At 48.1% G+C, this 15,657-nt stretch overlaps 14 non-coding genes and 2 pseudogenes across 14 annotated transcripts; 12 read left to right on the top strand and 4 right to left on the bottom strand.

Moving 5' to 3' along the window:
* Positions 1 to 197: 197 nt before the first annotated feature.
* Positions 198 to 271, bottom strand: TRNAN-AUU (transfer RNA asparagine (anticodon AUU)). The gene has a single exon. It is a non-coding gene; the product is annotated as a tRNA-Asn (tRNA).
* A 1,304-nt stretch (positions 272 to 1,575) lies between these two features.
* Positions 1,576 to 1,739, top strand: LOC135009232 (U1 spliceosomal RNA). The gene has a single exon (XR_010208795.1). It is a non-coding gene; the product is annotated as a U1 spliceosomal RNA (small nuclear RNA).
* Positions 1,740 to 1,891: 152 nt separating this feature from the next.
* Positions 1,892 to 2,033, top strand: LOC135009143 (U1 spliceosomal RNA; annotated as a pseudogene).
* Positions 2,034 to 2,725: 692 nt separating this feature from the next.
* LOC135009007 (U1 spliceosomal RNA) lies at positions 2,726 to 2,889 on the top strand. Its single transcript, XR_010208597.1, has one exon. It is a non-coding gene; the product is annotated as a U1 spliceosomal RNA (small nuclear RNA).
* Positions 2,890 to 3,041: 152 nt separating this feature from the next.
* Positions 3,042 to 3,183, top strand: LOC135009192 (U1 spliceosomal RNA; annotated as a pseudogene).
* A 692-nt stretch (positions 3,184 to 3,875) lies between these two features.
* On the top strand, positions 3,876 to 4,039 carry LOC135009010 (U1 spliceosomal RNA). Its single transcript, XR_010208600.1, has one exon. It is a non-coding gene; the product is annotated as a U1 spliceosomal RNA (small nuclear RNA).
* Positions 4,040 to 7,342: 3,303 nt separating this feature from the next.
* On the bottom strand, positions 7,343 to 7,505 carry LOC135009204 (U1 spliceosomal RNA). Its single transcript, XR_010208778.1, has one exon. It is a non-coding gene; the product is annotated as a U1 spliceosomal RNA (small nuclear RNA).
* Positions 7,506 to 7,657: 152 nt separating this feature from the next.
* LOC135009088 (U1 spliceosomal RNA) lies at positions 7,658 to 7,821 on the bottom strand. Its single transcript, XR_010208677.1, has one exon. It is a non-coding gene; the product is annotated as a U1 spliceosomal RNA (small nuclear RNA).
* A 674-nt stretch (positions 7,822 to 8,495) lies between these two features.
* LOC135009236 (U1 spliceosomal RNA) lies at positions 8,496 to 8,651 on the bottom strand. Its single transcript, XR_010208797.1, has one exon. It is a non-coding gene; the product is annotated as a U1 spliceosomal RNA (small nuclear RNA).
* Positions 8,652 to 11,012: 2,361 nt separating this feature from the next.
* Positions 11,013 to 11,176, top strand: LOC135009014 (U1 spliceosomal RNA). The gene has a single exon (XR_010208604.1). It is a non-coding gene; the product is annotated as a U1 spliceosomal RNA (small nuclear RNA).
* Positions 11,177 to 11,328: 152 nt separating this feature from the next.
* LOC135009215 (U1 spliceosomal RNA) lies at positions 11,329 to 11,491 on the top strand. The gene has a single exon (XR_010208786.1). It is a non-coding gene; the product is annotated as a U1 spliceosomal RNA (small nuclear RNA).
* A 670-nt stretch (positions 11,492 to 12,161) lies between these two features.
* Positions 12,162 to 12,325, top strand: LOC135009310 (U1 spliceosomal RNA). Its single transcript, XR_010208867.1, has one exon. It is a non-coding gene; the product is annotated as a U1 spliceosomal RNA (small nuclear RNA).
* A 152-nt stretch (positions 12,326 to 12,477) lies between these two features.
* Positions 12,478 to 12,641, top strand: LOC135009188 (U1 spliceosomal RNA). The gene has a single exon (XR_010208764.1). It is a non-coding gene; the product is annotated as a U1 spliceosomal RNA (small nuclear RNA).
* A 668-nt stretch (positions 12,642 to 13,309) lies between these two features.
* On the top strand, positions 13,310 to 13,473 carry LOC135009070 (U1 spliceosomal RNA). The gene has a single exon (XR_010208659.1). It is a non-coding gene; the product is annotated as a U1 spliceosomal RNA (small nuclear RNA).
* A 152-nt stretch (positions 13,474 to 13,625) lies between these two features.
* Positions 13,626 to 13,788, top strand: LOC135009221 (U1 spliceosomal RNA). Its single transcript, XR_010208789.1, has one exon. It is a non-coding gene; the product is annotated as a U1 spliceosomal RNA (small nuclear RNA).
* Positions 13,789 to 14,459: 671 nt separating this feature from the next.
* Positions 14,460 to 14,623, top strand: LOC135009006 (U1 spliceosomal RNA). Its single transcript, XR_010208596.1, has one exon. It is a non-coding gene; the product is annotated as a U1 spliceosomal RNA (small nuclear RNA).
* Positions 14,624 to 15,657: the final 1,034 nt, after the last annotated feature.

Raw genomic sequence — 15,657 nt, 5'->3', positions numbered from 1 at the left:
TTTCTGCCAGCATAATTTTTTTTCTCTGCAACTCACTGCTAAATTGTGCTTCCTAGCTGTTTTTTTATAAAATCACTTAATCAAATCTAACTCTGATTACATCAGAGAAGGCCAGGTACCCTACACCATAAGGGGGTTTTTTGAAATTTTGACTTGTCTACTTAAAGATCACCAAAATCTGATTACAAGGTCAATTACATCCCTGGGTGGGATTGAACCACCAACCTTTTGGTTAATAGCCAAACATGCTAACCGATTGCGCCACAGAGACACCTTGCGAAAGTCAATACTGACAAAGGCTAATAAGCATTCATCTAGAACGTTTCCTAGAAAAACTTTAAAAAGTCAATAATCTGGAGAATTTTTGTAAGAAACACATTGGTACTTTCCCATGATGAGTGAGTGCTTCAGGATTTCTTGCACTTACATGGGCTATTAACCAAAAGGTTGGTGGTTCAATCCCACCCAGGGATGTAATTGACCTTGTCATCAGATTTTGGTGATCTTTAAGTAGACAAGTCAAAATTTCAAACCCCCTCTTATGGTGTAGGGTACCTGGCCTTCTCTGACGTAATCAGAGTTAGATTTAATTAAGTGATTTTATAAAAAACAGCTAGGAAGCACAATTTAGCAGTGGGTTGCAGAGAAAAAAATAACATTTTAAACCTACCGGTAATTTTTTTTTCTCGTAGTCCGTAGAGGATGATGGGGACTCCGTAAGGACCATGGGGGATAGACGGGCTCCGCAGCAGACATGGGCACTTTAAGAAAGACTTTAGATCTGGGTGTGCACTGGCTCCTCCCTCTATGCCCCTCCTCCATACCTCAGTTAGAGAAACTGTGCCCAGAGGAGACGGACAGTACGAGGAAAGGATTTTTGTTAATCCAAGGTCAAGATTCATACCAGCCACACCAATCACACCGTATAACTTGTGATATACTACCCAGTTAACAGTATGAAAACAACATAGCATCAGTCCAAGACCGATGAAAACTAACATATAACCCTTATGTAAGCAATAACTATATACAAGTCTTGCAGAAGTAGACCGCACTTGGGACGGGCACCCAGCATCCTCTACGGACTACGAGAAAAAGATTTACCGGTAGGTTTAAAATCTTATTTTCTCTTACGTCCTAGAGGATGCTGGGGACTCCGTAAGGACCATGGGGATTATACCAAAGCTCCCAAACGGGCAGGAGAGTGCGGATGACTTTGCAGCACCGATTGAGCAAACAGGAGGTCCTCCTCAGCCAGGGTATCAAACTTATAGAACTTTGCAAAGGTGTTTGAACCAACTTTGACCCACTGCTTGGATGACATCACCATATGCAAATCCATCTGCGGCAGGCCTTCCCCCAGGAATGCTTGCACTAGTTGTTGCATTTGGTTTGTTGTTTGGGGGTGCTTCAGTATTAGGCAGCCTTCTGCCCTCCCATGTTCATCTGAAAATATGTGTTCTCCCTGCAGTTGTTGTCCCCAGATGAGAGTTCCCTTGTGCTGCCTCAGTTGAATCTCCTTTACTTGACAGAGATGTGCCTGAGCAGCGGCCCTCCCCAGCCCTATCCCAAATCATACTTATTTTGCATAGGAGATACCATGGTCATGAAGATTGTTCTCCCAGGGTTAGGTTAATTCATTGCATTCTGGGTATGCTGACCCCTGTGATTTCCCCAAATGTGGGAAACTCAACTGCATTATTTGTGGTAGTGGGGGACTGTGTTTGTGCTTTCCTCTGGTCAGCTCTGGTAAAAGTCAGATTTCTTTGTCTCAGATCTTCCTCTAGCCTTGTTCTTCTTTCGAGAGTTCCCTTGTGCTGCCTCAGTTGGATCTCCTTCACTTGACAGGGGGGTGCCCGAGCAGCGACCCTCCCCAGCTCTAGCCCAACTCCTACTTACCTGCCAGGTGAGATACTATGATCATGAAGATGCTTCTCCCAGGGCAAGGCTCACCCATTGCACTCTGGGTGTGCTGCCCCTGCGATTTCCCCAAATGTGGGAAACTTGACTGCATAATTTGTGTTTCCCCTGGTCGGCTCTCATATAATTCAGATCTCTTTGTCTCAGGTCTCTCTCCAGCCTAGTTTGCTGTCTGTTTCCACTTCTTTTTTCTTGAGCCCCTCCCTTCTATACCCTTGTGCACTATCCTGACTTCTCCCGTCTGCTTACTTTGTGCCTTCCAACGCACAATACAAACTACAGGTAGTGCTGCAGGGCCCACACCCTTTTACTTGCTTTACAGAGCAGCTCTGGAGCTGTTACAGTGCCCAGCTGCTGCAAGAAATCAGCTTGAATGCTTCAGGGGCTGGGGCATAGCCAACATGAGCCCCACACCGAAGGAGGGTGGAGGTGTTTAATGCGAACTAGGGGTCATCCAAGCGCCGCAAAAGGCCGCCATGCCCTGCACACCCCTTTATTCTTTTCATATGCAGACGAGGGTTGAAGCCAACTTTGACCCACTGCTTGGATGACATCACCATATTCAAATCCATCTGCTGCAGGCCTTCCCCCAGGAATGCTTGCACTAGTTGTTGCATTTGGTTTGTTGTTTGGGGGTGCTTCAGTATTAGGCAGCCTTCTGCCCTCCCATGTTCATCTGAAAATATGTGTTCTCCCTGCAGTTGTTGTCCCCAGATGAGAGTTCCCTTGTGCTGCCTCAGTTGAATCTCCTTTACTTGACAGAGATGTGCCTGAGCAGCGGCCCTCCCCAGCCCTATCCCAAATCATACTTATTTTGCATAGGAGATACCATGGTCATGAAGATTGTTCTCCAAGGGTTAGGTTCATTCATTGCATTCTGGGTATGCTGACCCCTGTGATTTCCCCAAATGTGGGAAACTCAACTGCATTATTTGTGGTAGTGGGGGACTGTGTTTGTGCTTTCCTCTGGTCAGCTCTGGTAAAAGTCAGATTTCTTTGTCTCAAATCTTCCTCTAGCCTTGTTCTTCTTTCGAGAGTTCCCTTGTGCTGCCTCAGTTGGATCTCCTTCACTTGACAGGGGGGTGCCCGAGCAGCGACCCTCCCCAGCTCTAGCCCAACTCCTACTTACCTGCCAGGTGAGATACTATGATCATGAAGATGCTTCTCCCAGGGCAAGGCTCACCCATTGCACTCTGGCTGTGCTGCCCCTGCGATTTCCCCAAATGTGGGAAACTTGACTGCATAATTTGTGTTTCCCCTGGTCGGCTCTCATATAATTCAGATCTCTTTGTCTCAGGTCTCTCTCCAGCCTAGTTTGCTGTCTGTTTCCACTTCTTTTTTCTTGAGCCCCTCCCTTCTATACCCTTGTGCACTATCCTGACTTCTCCCATCTGCTTACTTTGTGCCTTCCAACGCACAATGCAAACTACAGGTAGTGCTGCAGGGCCCACACCCTTTTACTTGCTTTACAGAGCAGCTCTGGAGCTGTTACAGTGCCCAGCTGCTGCAAGAAATCAGCTTGAATGCTTCAGGGGCTGGGGCATAGCCAACATGAGCCCCACACCGAAGGAGGGTGGAGGTGTTTAATGCGAACTAGGGGTCATCCAAGCGCCGCAAAAGGCCGCCATGCCCTGCACACCCCTTTTTTCTTTTCATATGCAGACGAGGGTTGAAGCCAACTTTGACCCACTGCTTGGATGACATCACCATATGCAAATCCATCTGCTGCAGGCCTTCCCCCAGGAATGCTTGCACTAGTAGTTGCATTTGGTTCGTTGTTTGGGGGTGCTTCAGTTTTAGGCAGCCTTCTGCCCTCCCATGTTCATCTGAAAATATGTGTTCTCCCTGCAGTTGTTGTCCCCAGATGAGAGTTCCCTTGTGCTGCCTCAGTTGAATCTCCTTTACTTGACAGAGATGTGCCTGAGCAGCGGCCCTCCCCAGCCCTATCCCAAATCATACTTATTTTGCATAGGAGATACCTTGGTCATGAAGATTGTTCTCCCAGGGTGAGGTTCATTCATTGCATTCTGGGTATGCTGACCCCTGTGATTTCCCCAAATGTGGGAAACTCGACTGCATTATTTGTGGTAGTGGGGGACTGTGTTTGTGCTTTCCTCTGGTCAGCTCTGGTAAAAGTCAGATTTCTTTGTCTCAGATCTTCCTCTAGCCTTGTTCTTCTTTCGAGAGTTCCCTTGTGCTGCCTCAGTTGGATCTCCTTCACTTGACAGGGGGTGCCCAAGCAGCAATCCTCCACAGCTCTAGCCCAACTCCTACTTACCTGCCAGGTGAGATACTATGATCTTCACTGTTAGGGCAATCAGGATGTGGAATTCCCTGCCAGGGAAGGTGGTAATGGCGGACTCTGTAATTGGATTTAAAAAAGGAATGGATACATTTCTGAATGAAAAAGCTATCCAAGGTTATAATACTTAAAATATCAACATGGTTAATCCGGGGGTAACATGAGTTGTAGTAGTTAACTAGTCATAAAACATTATTCAGCAAGTATGTAGAATCATCACAACTTAAAACAGGTTGAACACGATGGGCAATTTGCCTCTTTTCAACCTCAAAAACTATATTACTATATGTTACTATATTACTATGTTACTGTAGTATACAGAACACCACAATGTAATGAGCAGTGATAGTGAGCACTGATGAGGATACTAGAACTGACACTGAGCAGCAAGATGCAGCACTGGACTATTAGTAATGTACTGTAGTATGCTGAGCACCACAATGCAGCACAAGACAATGAGCAGTGATACTGAGCACTGATGAGGATACTACTGAGAACTGACACTGAGCAGGAGAGACACACTACTAGTATTACTGAGCAGCAATAAGTAACCACTGATACTGAGCACTGATATTGAGATTTCCACTGAGAGAACATAGCCACGTCCTCTCCGCTCCCTCTTCAATGCACGAGTAAAAATGGCGGCAACGCGCAGCTCTTTATATGAAATCCGAATCTCGCGAGAATCCGACAGCGGGATGATGACATTTTCCCTTGTTCAGGTTTTCCGAGTCAGGCGGGAACAACCGAGCCTGCCTCGGACCAGTGTAAACCACGTGGAGTTCGTGGGGAATTCGGTTCTCGGAGAACCGAACCCGCTCCTCTCTACCTTATACCCATATATTTTTTTATTTTCAATCTAAGCCCCTGCAGTTTTCTGTAAGCATCTGCTTCGCTATGATGATCAACAAGTCACAAGGGCAAACACTCAGGGCTTGAGGCGTAGATCTTAGGACCAGCTGCTACAAGCATGGCAGAGGTGTCACTATCACTGGTGACACCCAGAGAGGTGGCGAAGGAGATTGTAATGCAGTGCGCGCAGATAAGCAGCGCAATGGTAAAAAGGAGGCATGGTTTCATAGGTAGGGGCGTGGCCTGGTGGCCTGAATCTACATTTTGTTGCTCCGGGTGTCCCGGGGGTTGGGGGCTGCACCCGGGGACTAGTGTGTGAGCGGTGCTGGCTCCTGCACACTGACAGGACATGGCCACCCAGCATGACGCCTCCCTTCTTGACCAATCTGTAATTGCAGTCGCACTGCAGTTCAGCGTGATCATAAAAAATGGTGTAGCCTCCTGCTGGTGCAGACTGTATGTGCGCGCAGGAAGCCGCCACCATTTTTGTGATCACAGCGGCTGAATGTGATGTCATACAGCCGCTGTGACCACGCCCCCTGTGTCTCCTCCGTTGCAGACCCCATTTTGAAGCCTTGCCCCCGCACCGCTCCATCCCTGACTTGGAAATGGAGTGTTGCTGACCCCCCTCTCCCCCCCTGCCCCGATTGACAGGCAGAGGCGATCGCATTCTCTGCGGGGTGCCGCAGAAAATGCAGGCACATGCGTATGCTCTTAGCAATTTTTGCAGTTGGATCGCTTACTGTGATTGCAATCCAACCTGAATCAGGCCCTATTACCTATCACAATGCGCTGCGGGCAGTACAAAATTGGTTTAATATGGGAGAAAAAACCCCAGACCTGTGCTCCTTAACTGTACCTGGTGGCTCGTGGAGCGGCTGCCCAGTAATCAGTGTCCACGCCAGTGCGCACACGGTCCACCCCCTACGGCCACGCTCCCCTTCATCAGCGGCCTCGTGATCCGGAAGGGCGGTGCGTGTGTGACTGACCTTAGGAAGAAACCGGAGCCTCCGCTGCAGTGACCCAGCAACCAGGGCACGGGAGTATACAGCGCCGCTGGGAGTGATGAAGCTGCAGTAAAGATGTCTATTAGACCTAGCCTGCTGCAGCCCTTGTAGATTCTCATAAAAAAAGTTCTTATTTTCTTGTCAAAATTAATAGCTAAGAATAGGCTGCCTGAGGCAGGCCCCTGTTAAGTGGCCTGCTACTGAAGGCACCAACTACAAACTGAGCTCCCTGTTCATGGAAGCGGGGTTATAGAGGAGAATGCGCTGAGCATCTTGGGAACAGTCAAAAGCTTTGAGCCGGTTGGTGCCTCAGATCAAGATCCTACTCTACACCCCAATGTGAATCCTTGTGGAGTCCAGTGTACCCCACAGAAGAAATTAATGTGTCACACCCATTGGCAGCAACCTTAGAATAGCTGCTGATGGGCACAATTGAGAAAGGAAGGGGGGGGGACATTTGAATCCAGCACATAGATGCAATTCAAATATGTAATTTGAACCTTCCTATTTTAAAATATAATGGATGAACTTCACCCTGTGATAACAATCTTCATGATATAGAGATCTCATATGCAAAATAAGTATGAGTTGGGATAGGGCTGGGGAGGGTGGCTGCTCGGGCAAGCCCCTCCCCCGTCAAGTTAAGGAGATTCAACTGAGGAAGCACAAGGGAACTCTCGTCTGGGGACAACAACTGCAGGGAGACCACATTTTTTCAGATGAACATGGGAGGGCGGAAGGCTGCCTAATACTGAAGCACCATCAAATATCAAACCATATGCAATAACTAGTACAAGCATTCCTGGGGGAAGGTCTGCAGGAGACGAATTTGCATACGGTGATGTCATCCAAGCAGTGGGCCAAAGTTGGCTGGAACCCTCATCTGCATATGAAAAGAGAAAAGGGTTATGCAGGGCATGGCAGCCTTTTGCGGCGCTTGGATGACCCCTAGTTCGCATTAAACACCTCCACCCTCCTTCGGTGTGGGGCTCATGTTGGCTATGCCCCAGCCCCTGAAGCATTCAAGCTGATTTCTTGCAGCAGCTGGGCACTGTAACAGCTCCAGAGCTGCTCTGTAAGGCAAATAAAAGGGTGTGGGCCCTGCAGCACTACCTGTAGTTCGCATTGTGCGTTGGAAGGCACAAAGTAAGCAGACGGGAGAAGTCAGGATAGTGCGCAAGGGCATAGAAGGGAGCGGCTCAAGAAAAGAGAAGTGGAAACAGACAGCAAACTAGGCTGGAGAGAGACCTGAGACAAAGAGATCTGAATTATACGAGAGCCGACCAGGGGAAACACAAATTATGCAGTCAAGTTTCCCATATTTGGGGAAATCGCAGGGGCAGCACACCCAGAGTGCAATGGTTGAGCCTTGCCCTGGGAGAAGCACCTTCAAGATCATAGTATCTCACCTGGCAGGTAAGTAGGAGTTGGGCTAGAGCTGGGGAGGGTCGCTGCTCGGGCACCCCCCTGTCAAGTGAAGGAGATCCAACTGAGGCAGCACAATGGAACTCTCGAAAGAAGAACAAGGCTAGAGGAAGATCTGAGACAAAGAAATCTGACTTTTACCAGAGCTGACCAGCGGAAAACACAAACACAGTCCCCAACTACCACAAATAATGCAGGCGAGTTTCCCACATTTGGGTAAATCACAGGGGTCAGCATACCCAGAATGCAATGAATGAACCTCACCCTGGGTGAACAATTTTCATGACCATGGTGTCTCCTATGCAAAATAAGTATGATTTGGGATAGGGCTGGGGAGGGCCGCTGCTCAGGCACATCTCTGTCAAGTAAAGGAGATTCAACTGAGGCAGCACAAGGGAACTCTCATATGGGGACAACAACTGCAGGGAGAACACATATTTTCAGATGAACATGGGAGGGCAGAAGGCTGCCTAATACTGAAGCACCCCCAAACAACAAACCAAATGCAACAACTAGTGCAAGCATTCCTGGGGGAAGGCCTGCAGCAGATGGATTTGCATATGGTGATGTTATCCAAGCAGTGGGTCAAAGTTGGCTTCAACCCTCATCTGCATATGAAAAGAGAAAAGGGGCGTGCAGGGCATGGCGGCCTTTTGCGGTGCTTGGATGACCCCTAGATCGCATTAAACACCCCCACCCTCCTTTGGTGTGGGGCTCATGTTGGCCATGCCCCATCCCATGAAGCATTCAAGCTGATTTCTTGCAGCAGCTGGGCACTGTAACAGCTCCAGAGCTGCTCTGTAAGGCAAGTAAAAGGGTGTGGGCCCTGCAGCACTACCTGTAGTTTGCATTGTGCATTGGAAGGCACAAAGTAAGCAGACGGGAGGAGAAGTCAGGATAGTGCACAAGGGTATAGAAGGGAGGGGCTCAAGAAAAAAGAAGTGGAAACAGAGAGCAAACTAGGCTGGAGAGAGACCTGAGACAAAGAGATCTGAATTATACGAGAGCCGACCAGAGGAAACACAAATTATGCAGTCAAGTGTCCCACATTTGGGGAAATCGTAGGAGCAGCACACCCAGTGTGCAATGGGTGAGCCTTGCCCTGGGAGAAGCACCTTCCTGATTATAGTATCTCACCTGGGTGTGCTGCCCCTGCGATTTCCCCAAATGTGGGAAACTTGACTGCATAATTTATGTTTCCCCTGGTCGGCTCTCATATAATTCAGATCTCTTTGTCTCAGGTCTCTCTCCAGCCTAGTTTGCTGTCTGTTTCCACTTCTTTTTTCTTGAGCCCCTCCCTTCTATACCCTTGTGGACTATCCTGACTTCTCCTCCTGTCTGCTTACTTTGTGCCTTCCAATGCACAATGCAAACTACAGGTAGTGCTGCAGGGCCCACACCCTTTTACTTGCCTTACAGAGCAGCTCTGGAGCTGTTACAGTGCCAAGCTGCTGCAAGAAATCAGCTTGAATGCTTCAGGGGCTGGGGCATGGCCAACATGAGCCCCACACCGAAGGAGGGTGGGGGTGTTTAATGCGAACTAAGGGTCATCCAAGCGCCGCAAAAGGCCGCCATGCCCTGCATACCCCTTTTCTCTTTTCATATGCAGATGAGGGTTCCAGCCAACTTTGGCCCACTGCTTGGATGACATCACTATATGCATATCCGTCTTCTGCAGACCTTCCCCCAGGAATGCTTGTACTAGTTGTTGCATTTGGTTTGTTGTTTGGGGGTGCTTCAGTATTAGGCAGCCTTCTGCCCTCCCATGTTCATCTGAAAATATGTGTTCTCACTGCAGTTGTTGTCCCCAGATGAGAGTTCCCTTGTGCTGCCTCAGTTGAATCTCCTTTACTCTAAAACTTGTAAAACTTAGCAAAAGTGTTTACTAAATAGCTGCTCGGCAAAGTTGCAATGCCGAGACTCCCCGACCAGCTGCCCAGGATGAACCCACCTTTCTAGTAGAATGGGTCTTCACCTAATTAAGTAACGGCAATCCTGCCGTGGAATGAGCATGCTGAATCTTACCACAGATCCAGCGCATAATTGTCTACATGGAAGCAGGACACCCAATCCTGTTGGGAGCATACAGGACAAACAGAGCCTCTGTTTTCCTAATCTGAACCGTTCTGGTGACATAAATTTTCAAAGTTCTGACCACAGCCAGAGACTTTGACTCAACGAAGGTGTCAGTGGCCAAAGGCACCATGTGGAAAGATGAACCACCTTCGGCAGAAATAGTTGACGTGTCCTCAATTCTGCTCTATCTTCATGAAATATCAAATAAAGGCTCTTGTGATACTGCATGGTTTGTACTGTTTTCCATGTGCTCCCAGATCTTTCAAGCAAGAAGCATGGTCAAGAAAGTTCTGTTTGAAAAGAAACAACATTTACTGTCATTGTTATAGAATTTGGGAGAAAAAACAAGAAGAAATCTGCACTGTTGACGCACTGGACAGAATGAATGAATCATAAAATATAACCTTTATTAAGTATGTATTAAAATTGGATAAATATTAATATTATTATCCCAAACTGCAGTGAAACATAAAGGTTAAAATCACAGAACTAACATACATGTGCATAAGAAGAATAAAGAGATGTGAAAAAAAGGTTTAAAAAGCGTGTCCGTGTGTGATTATTTTTGAAGGCACAACCCTGGCGGGGTTGTTTATATAGATATATATGTTGCTAATAATCACTTTCTAGCGTAATGTTATTAAATAGCTGTTAGTATCTATGTCGTCAGGTACCACTGGGTCGTATCCTATATACTCCTGTGGGAAACTTGACTGCATAATTTGTGTTTCCCCTGGTCGGCTCTCGTATAATTCAGATCTCTTTGTCTCAGGTCTCTCTCCAGCCTAGTTTGCTGTCTGTTTCCACTTCTCTTTTCTTGAGCCGCTGCCTTCTATGCCCTTGTGCACTCTCCAGACTTCTCCTGTCTGCTTACTTTGTGCCTTCCAACGCACAATGCAAACTACAGGTAGTGCTGCAGGGCCCACACCCTTTTACTTGCCTTACAGAGCAGCTCTGGAGCTGTTACAGTGCCCAGCTGCAGCAAGAAATCAGCTTGAATGCTTCAGGGGCTGGGGCATAGCCAACATGAGCCCCACACCGACGGAGGGTGGAGGTGTTTAATGCGAACTAAGGGTCATCCAAGCGCCGCAAAAGGCCGCCATGCCCTGCATACCCCTTTTCTCTTTTCATATGCAGATGAGGGTTCCAGCCAACTTTGGCCCACTGCTTGGATGACATCACTGTATGCAAATCCGTCTTCTGCAGACCTTCCCCCAGGAATGCTTGTACTAGTTGTTGCATTTGGTTTGTTGTTTGGGGGTGCTTCAGTATTAGGCAGCCTTCTGCCCTCCCATGTTCATCTGAAAATATGTGTTCTCCCGGCAGTTGTTGTCCCCAGATGAGAGTTCCCTTGTGCTGCCTCAGTTGAATCTCCTTTACTTGACAGAGATGTGCCTGAGCAGCGGCCCTCCCCAGCCCTATCCCAAATCATACTTATTTTGCATAGGAGATACCATGGTCATAAAGATTGTTCTCCCAGGGTGAGGTTCATTCATTGCATTCTGTGTATGCTGACCCCTGTGATTTCCCCAAATGTGGGAAACTCAACTGCATTATTTGTGGTAGTGGGGGACTGTGTTTGTGTTTTCCTCTGGTCAGCTCTGGTAAAAGTCAGATTTCTTTGTCTCAGATCTTCCTCTAGCCTTGTTCTTCTTTCAAGAGTTCCATTGTGCTGCCTCAGTTTGATCTCCTTCACTTGACAGGGGGGTACCCGAGCAGCGACCCTCCCCAGCTCTAGCCCAACTCCTACATAACTGCCAGGTGAGATACTATGATCATGAAGGTGCTTCTCCCAGGGCAAGGCTCACCCATTGCACTCTGGGTGTGCTGCTCCTGCGATTTCCCCAAATGTGGGAAACTTGACTGCATAATTTGCGTTTCCCCTGGTCGGCTCTCGTATAATTCAGATCTCTTTGTCTCAGGTCTCTCTCCAGCCTAGTTTGCTGTCTGTTTCCACTTCTCTTTTCTTGAGCCGCTGCCTTCTATGCCCTTGTGCACTCTCCTGACTTCTCCTGTCTGCTTACTTTGTGCCTTCCAACGCACAATGCAAACTACAGGTAGTGCTGCAGGGCCCACACCCTTTTACTTGCCTTTCAGAGCAGCTCTGGAGCTGTTACAGTGCCCAGCTGCTGCAAGAAATCAGCTTGAATGCTTCAGGGGCTGGGGCATAGCCAACATGAGCCCCACACCGACGGAGGGTGGAGGTGTTTAATGCGAACTAAGGGTCATCCAAGCGCCGCAAAAGGCCGCCATGCCCTGCATACCCCTTTTCTCTTTTCATATGCAGATGAGGGTTCCAGCCAACTTTGGCCCACTGCTTGGATGACATCACCGTATGCAAATACGTCTTCTGCAGACCTTCCCCCAGGAATGCTTGTACTAGTTGTTGCATTTGGTTTGTTGTTTGGGGTGCTTCAGTATTAGGCAGCCTTCTGCTCTCCCATGTTCATCTGAAAATATGTGTTCTCCCTGCAGTTGTTGTCCCCAGATGAGAGTTCTCTTGTGCTGCCTCAGTTGAATCTCCTTTACTTGACAGAGATGTGCCTGAGCAGCGGCCCTCCCCAGCCCTATCCCAAATCATACTTATTTTGCATAGGAGATACCATGGTCATGAAGATTGTTCTTCCAGGGTGAGGTTCATTCATTGCATTCTGGGTATGCTGACCCCTGTGATTTCCCCAAATGTGGGAAACTCGACTGCATTATTTGTGGTAGTGGGGGACTGTGTTTGTGCTTTCCTCTGGTCAGCTCTGGTAAAAGTCAGATTTCTTTGTCTCAGATCTTCCTCTAGCCTTGTTCTTTTTTTGAGAGTTTCCTTGTGCTGCCTCAGTTGGATTTCCTTCACTTGACAGGGGGGTGCCCGAGCAGCGACCCTCCCCAGCTCTAGCCCAACTCCTACTTACCTGCCAGGTGAGATACTATGATCAGGAAGGTGCTTCTCCCAGGGCAAGGCTCACCCATTGCACTCTGGGTGTGCTGCTCCTACGATTTCCCCAAATGTGGGACACTTGACTACATAATTTGTGTTTCCTCTGGTCGGCTACTCGTATAATTCAGATCTCTTTGTCTCAGGTCTCTCTCCAGCCTAGTTTGCTGTCTGTTTCCACTTCTCTTTTCTTGAGCCCCTGCCCTTGCCCTTGTGCACTCTCCTGACTTCTCCTGTCTGCTTACTTTGTGCCTTCCAACGCACAATGCAAATTACAGGTAGTGCTGCAGGGCCAACACCCTTTTACTTGCCTTACAGAGCAGCTCTGGAGCTGTTACAGTGCCCAGCTGCTGCAAGAAATCAGCTTGAATGCTTCAGGGGCTGGGGCATAGCCAACATGAGCCCCACACCGACGGAGGGTGGAGGTGTTTAATGCGAACTAAGGGTCATCCAAGCGCCGCAAAAGGCCGCCATGCCCTGCATACCCCTTTTCTCTTTTCATATGCAGATGAGGGTTCCAGCCAACTTTGGCCCACTGCTTGGATGACATCACCGTATGCAAATCCGTCTTCTGCAGACCTTTTCCCAGGAATGCTTGTACTAGTTGTTGCATTTGGTTTGTTGTTTGGGGGTGCTTCAGTATTAGGCAGCCTTCTGCTCTCCCATGTTCATCTGAAAATATGTGTTCTCCCTGCAGTTGTTGTCCCCAGATGAGAGTTCCCTTGTGCTGCCTCAGTTGAATCTCCTTTACTTGACAGAGATGTGCCTGAGCAGCGGCCCTCCCCAGCCCTATCCCAAATCAAACTTATTTTGCATAGGAGATACCATTGTCATGAAGATTGTTCTCCCAGGGTGAGGTTCATTCATTGCATTCTGGGTATGCTGACCCCTGTCATTTCCCCAAATGTGGGAAACTCGACTGCATTATTTGTGGTAGTGGGGGACTGTGTTTGTGCTTTCCTCTGGTCAGCTCTGGTAAAAGTCAGATTTCTTTGTCTCAGATCTTCCTCTAGCCTTGTTCTTTTTTCGAGAGTTTCCTTGTGCTGCCTCAGTTGGATCTCCTTCACTTGACAGGGGGGTGCCCGAACAGCGACCCTCCCCAGCTCTAGCCCAACTCCTACTTACCTGCCAGGTGAGATACTATGATCAGGAAGGTGCTTCTCCCAGGGCAAGGCTCACCCAATGCACTCTGGGTGTGCTGCTCCTACGATTTCCCCAAATGTGGGACACTTGATTACATAATTTGTGTTTCCTCTGGTCGGCTCTCGTATAATTCAGATCTCTTTGTCTCAGGTCTCTCTCCAGCCTAGTTTGCTGTCTGTTTCCACTTCTCTTTTCTTGAGCCGCTCCCTTCTATGCCCTTGTGCACTATCCTGACTTCTCCCGTCTGCTTACTTTGTGCCTTCCAACGCACAATGCAAACTACAGGTAGTGCTGCAGGGCCCACACCCTTTTACTTGCTTTACAGAGCAGCTCTGGAGCTGTTACAGTGCCCAGCTGCTGCAAGAAATCAGCTTGAATGCTTCAGGGGCTGGGGCATAGCCAACATGAGCCCCACACCGAAGGAAGGTGGAGGTGTTTAATGCAAACTAGGGGTCATCCAAGCGCCGCAAAAGGCCGCCATGCCCTGCACACCCCTTTTTTATTTTCATATGCAGACGAGGGTTGAAGCCAACTTTGACCCACTGCTTGGATGACATCACCATATGCAAATCCATCTGCTGCAGGCCTTCCCCCAGGAATGCTTGCACTAGTAGTTGCATTTGGTTTGTTGTTTGGGGGTGCTTCAGTGTTAGGCAGCCTTCTGCCCTCCCATGTTCATCTGAAAATATGTGTTCTCCCTGCAGTTGTTGTCCCCAGATGAGAGTTCCCTTGTGTTGCCTCAGTTGAATCTCCTTTACTTGACAGAGATGTGCCTGAGCAGCGGCCCTCCCCAGCCCTATCCCAAATCATACTTATTTTGCATAGGAGATACCATGGTCATGAAGATTGTTCTCCCAGGGTGAGGTTCATTCATTGCACTCTGGGTATGCTGACCCCTGTGATTTCCCCAAATGTGGGAAACTCGACTGCATTATTTGTGGTAGTGGGGGACTGCGTTTGTGCTTTCCTCTGGTCAGCTCTGGTAAAAGTCAGATTTCTTTGTCTCAGATCTTCCTCTAGCCTTGTTCTTCTTTCGAGAGTTCCCTTGTGCTGCCTCAGTTGGATCTCCTTCACTTGACAGGGGGTGCCCGAGCAGCAATCCTCCACAGCTCTAGCCCAACTCCTACTTACCTGCCAGGTGAGATACTATGATGTTCACTGTTAGGGCAATCAGGATGTGGAATTCCCTGCCAGGGAAGGTGGTAATGGCGGACTCTGTAATTGGATTTAAAAAAGGAATGGATACATTTCTGAATGAAAAAGCTATCCAAGGTTATAATACTTAAAATATCAACATGGTTAATCCGGGGGTAACATGAGTTATAGTAGCTAACTAGTCATAAAACATTATTCAGCAAGTATGTAGAATCATCACAACTTAAAACAGGTTGAACACGATGGGCAATTTGCCTCTATTCAACCTCAAAAACTATGTTACTATATGTTACTATATTACTATGTTACTGTAGTATACAGAACACCACAATGTAATGAGCAGTGATAGTGAGCACTGATGAGGATACTAGAACTGACACTGAGCAGCAAGATGCAGCACTGGACTATTAGTAATGTACTGTAGTATGCTGAGCACCACAATGCAGCACAAGACAATGAGCAGTGATACTGAGCACTGATGAGGATACTACTGAGAACTGACACTGAGCAGGAGAGACACACTACTAGTATTACTGAGCAGCAATAAGTAACCACTGATACTGAGCACTGATATTGAGATTTCCACTAAGAGAACATAGCCACGTCCTCTCCGCTCTTTCTTCAATGCACGAGTAAAAATGGCGGCAACGCGCAGCTCTTTATATGGAATCCGAATCTCGAGAGAATCCGACAGCGGGATGATGACATTTTCCCTTGTTCAGGTTTTCCGAGTCAGGCGGGAACAACCGAGCCTGCCTCGGACCAGTGTAAACCACATGGAGTTCGTCGGGAATTCGGTTCTCGGAGAACCGAACCCGCTCCTCTCTACCTTATACCCATCAATTTTTTTA

Source organism: Pseudophryne corroboree, unplaced genomic scaffold (genome assembly GCF_028390025.1).
Source record: "Pseudophryne corroboree isolate aPseCor3 unplaced genomic scaffold, aPseCor3.hap2 scaffold_225, whole genome shotgun sequence".
NCBI lineage: Eukaryota > Metazoa > Chordata > Amphibia > Anura > Myobatrachidae > Pseudophryne > Pseudophryne corroboree.
This window is presented reverse-complemented; position numbering and strand designations above follow the sequence as displayed.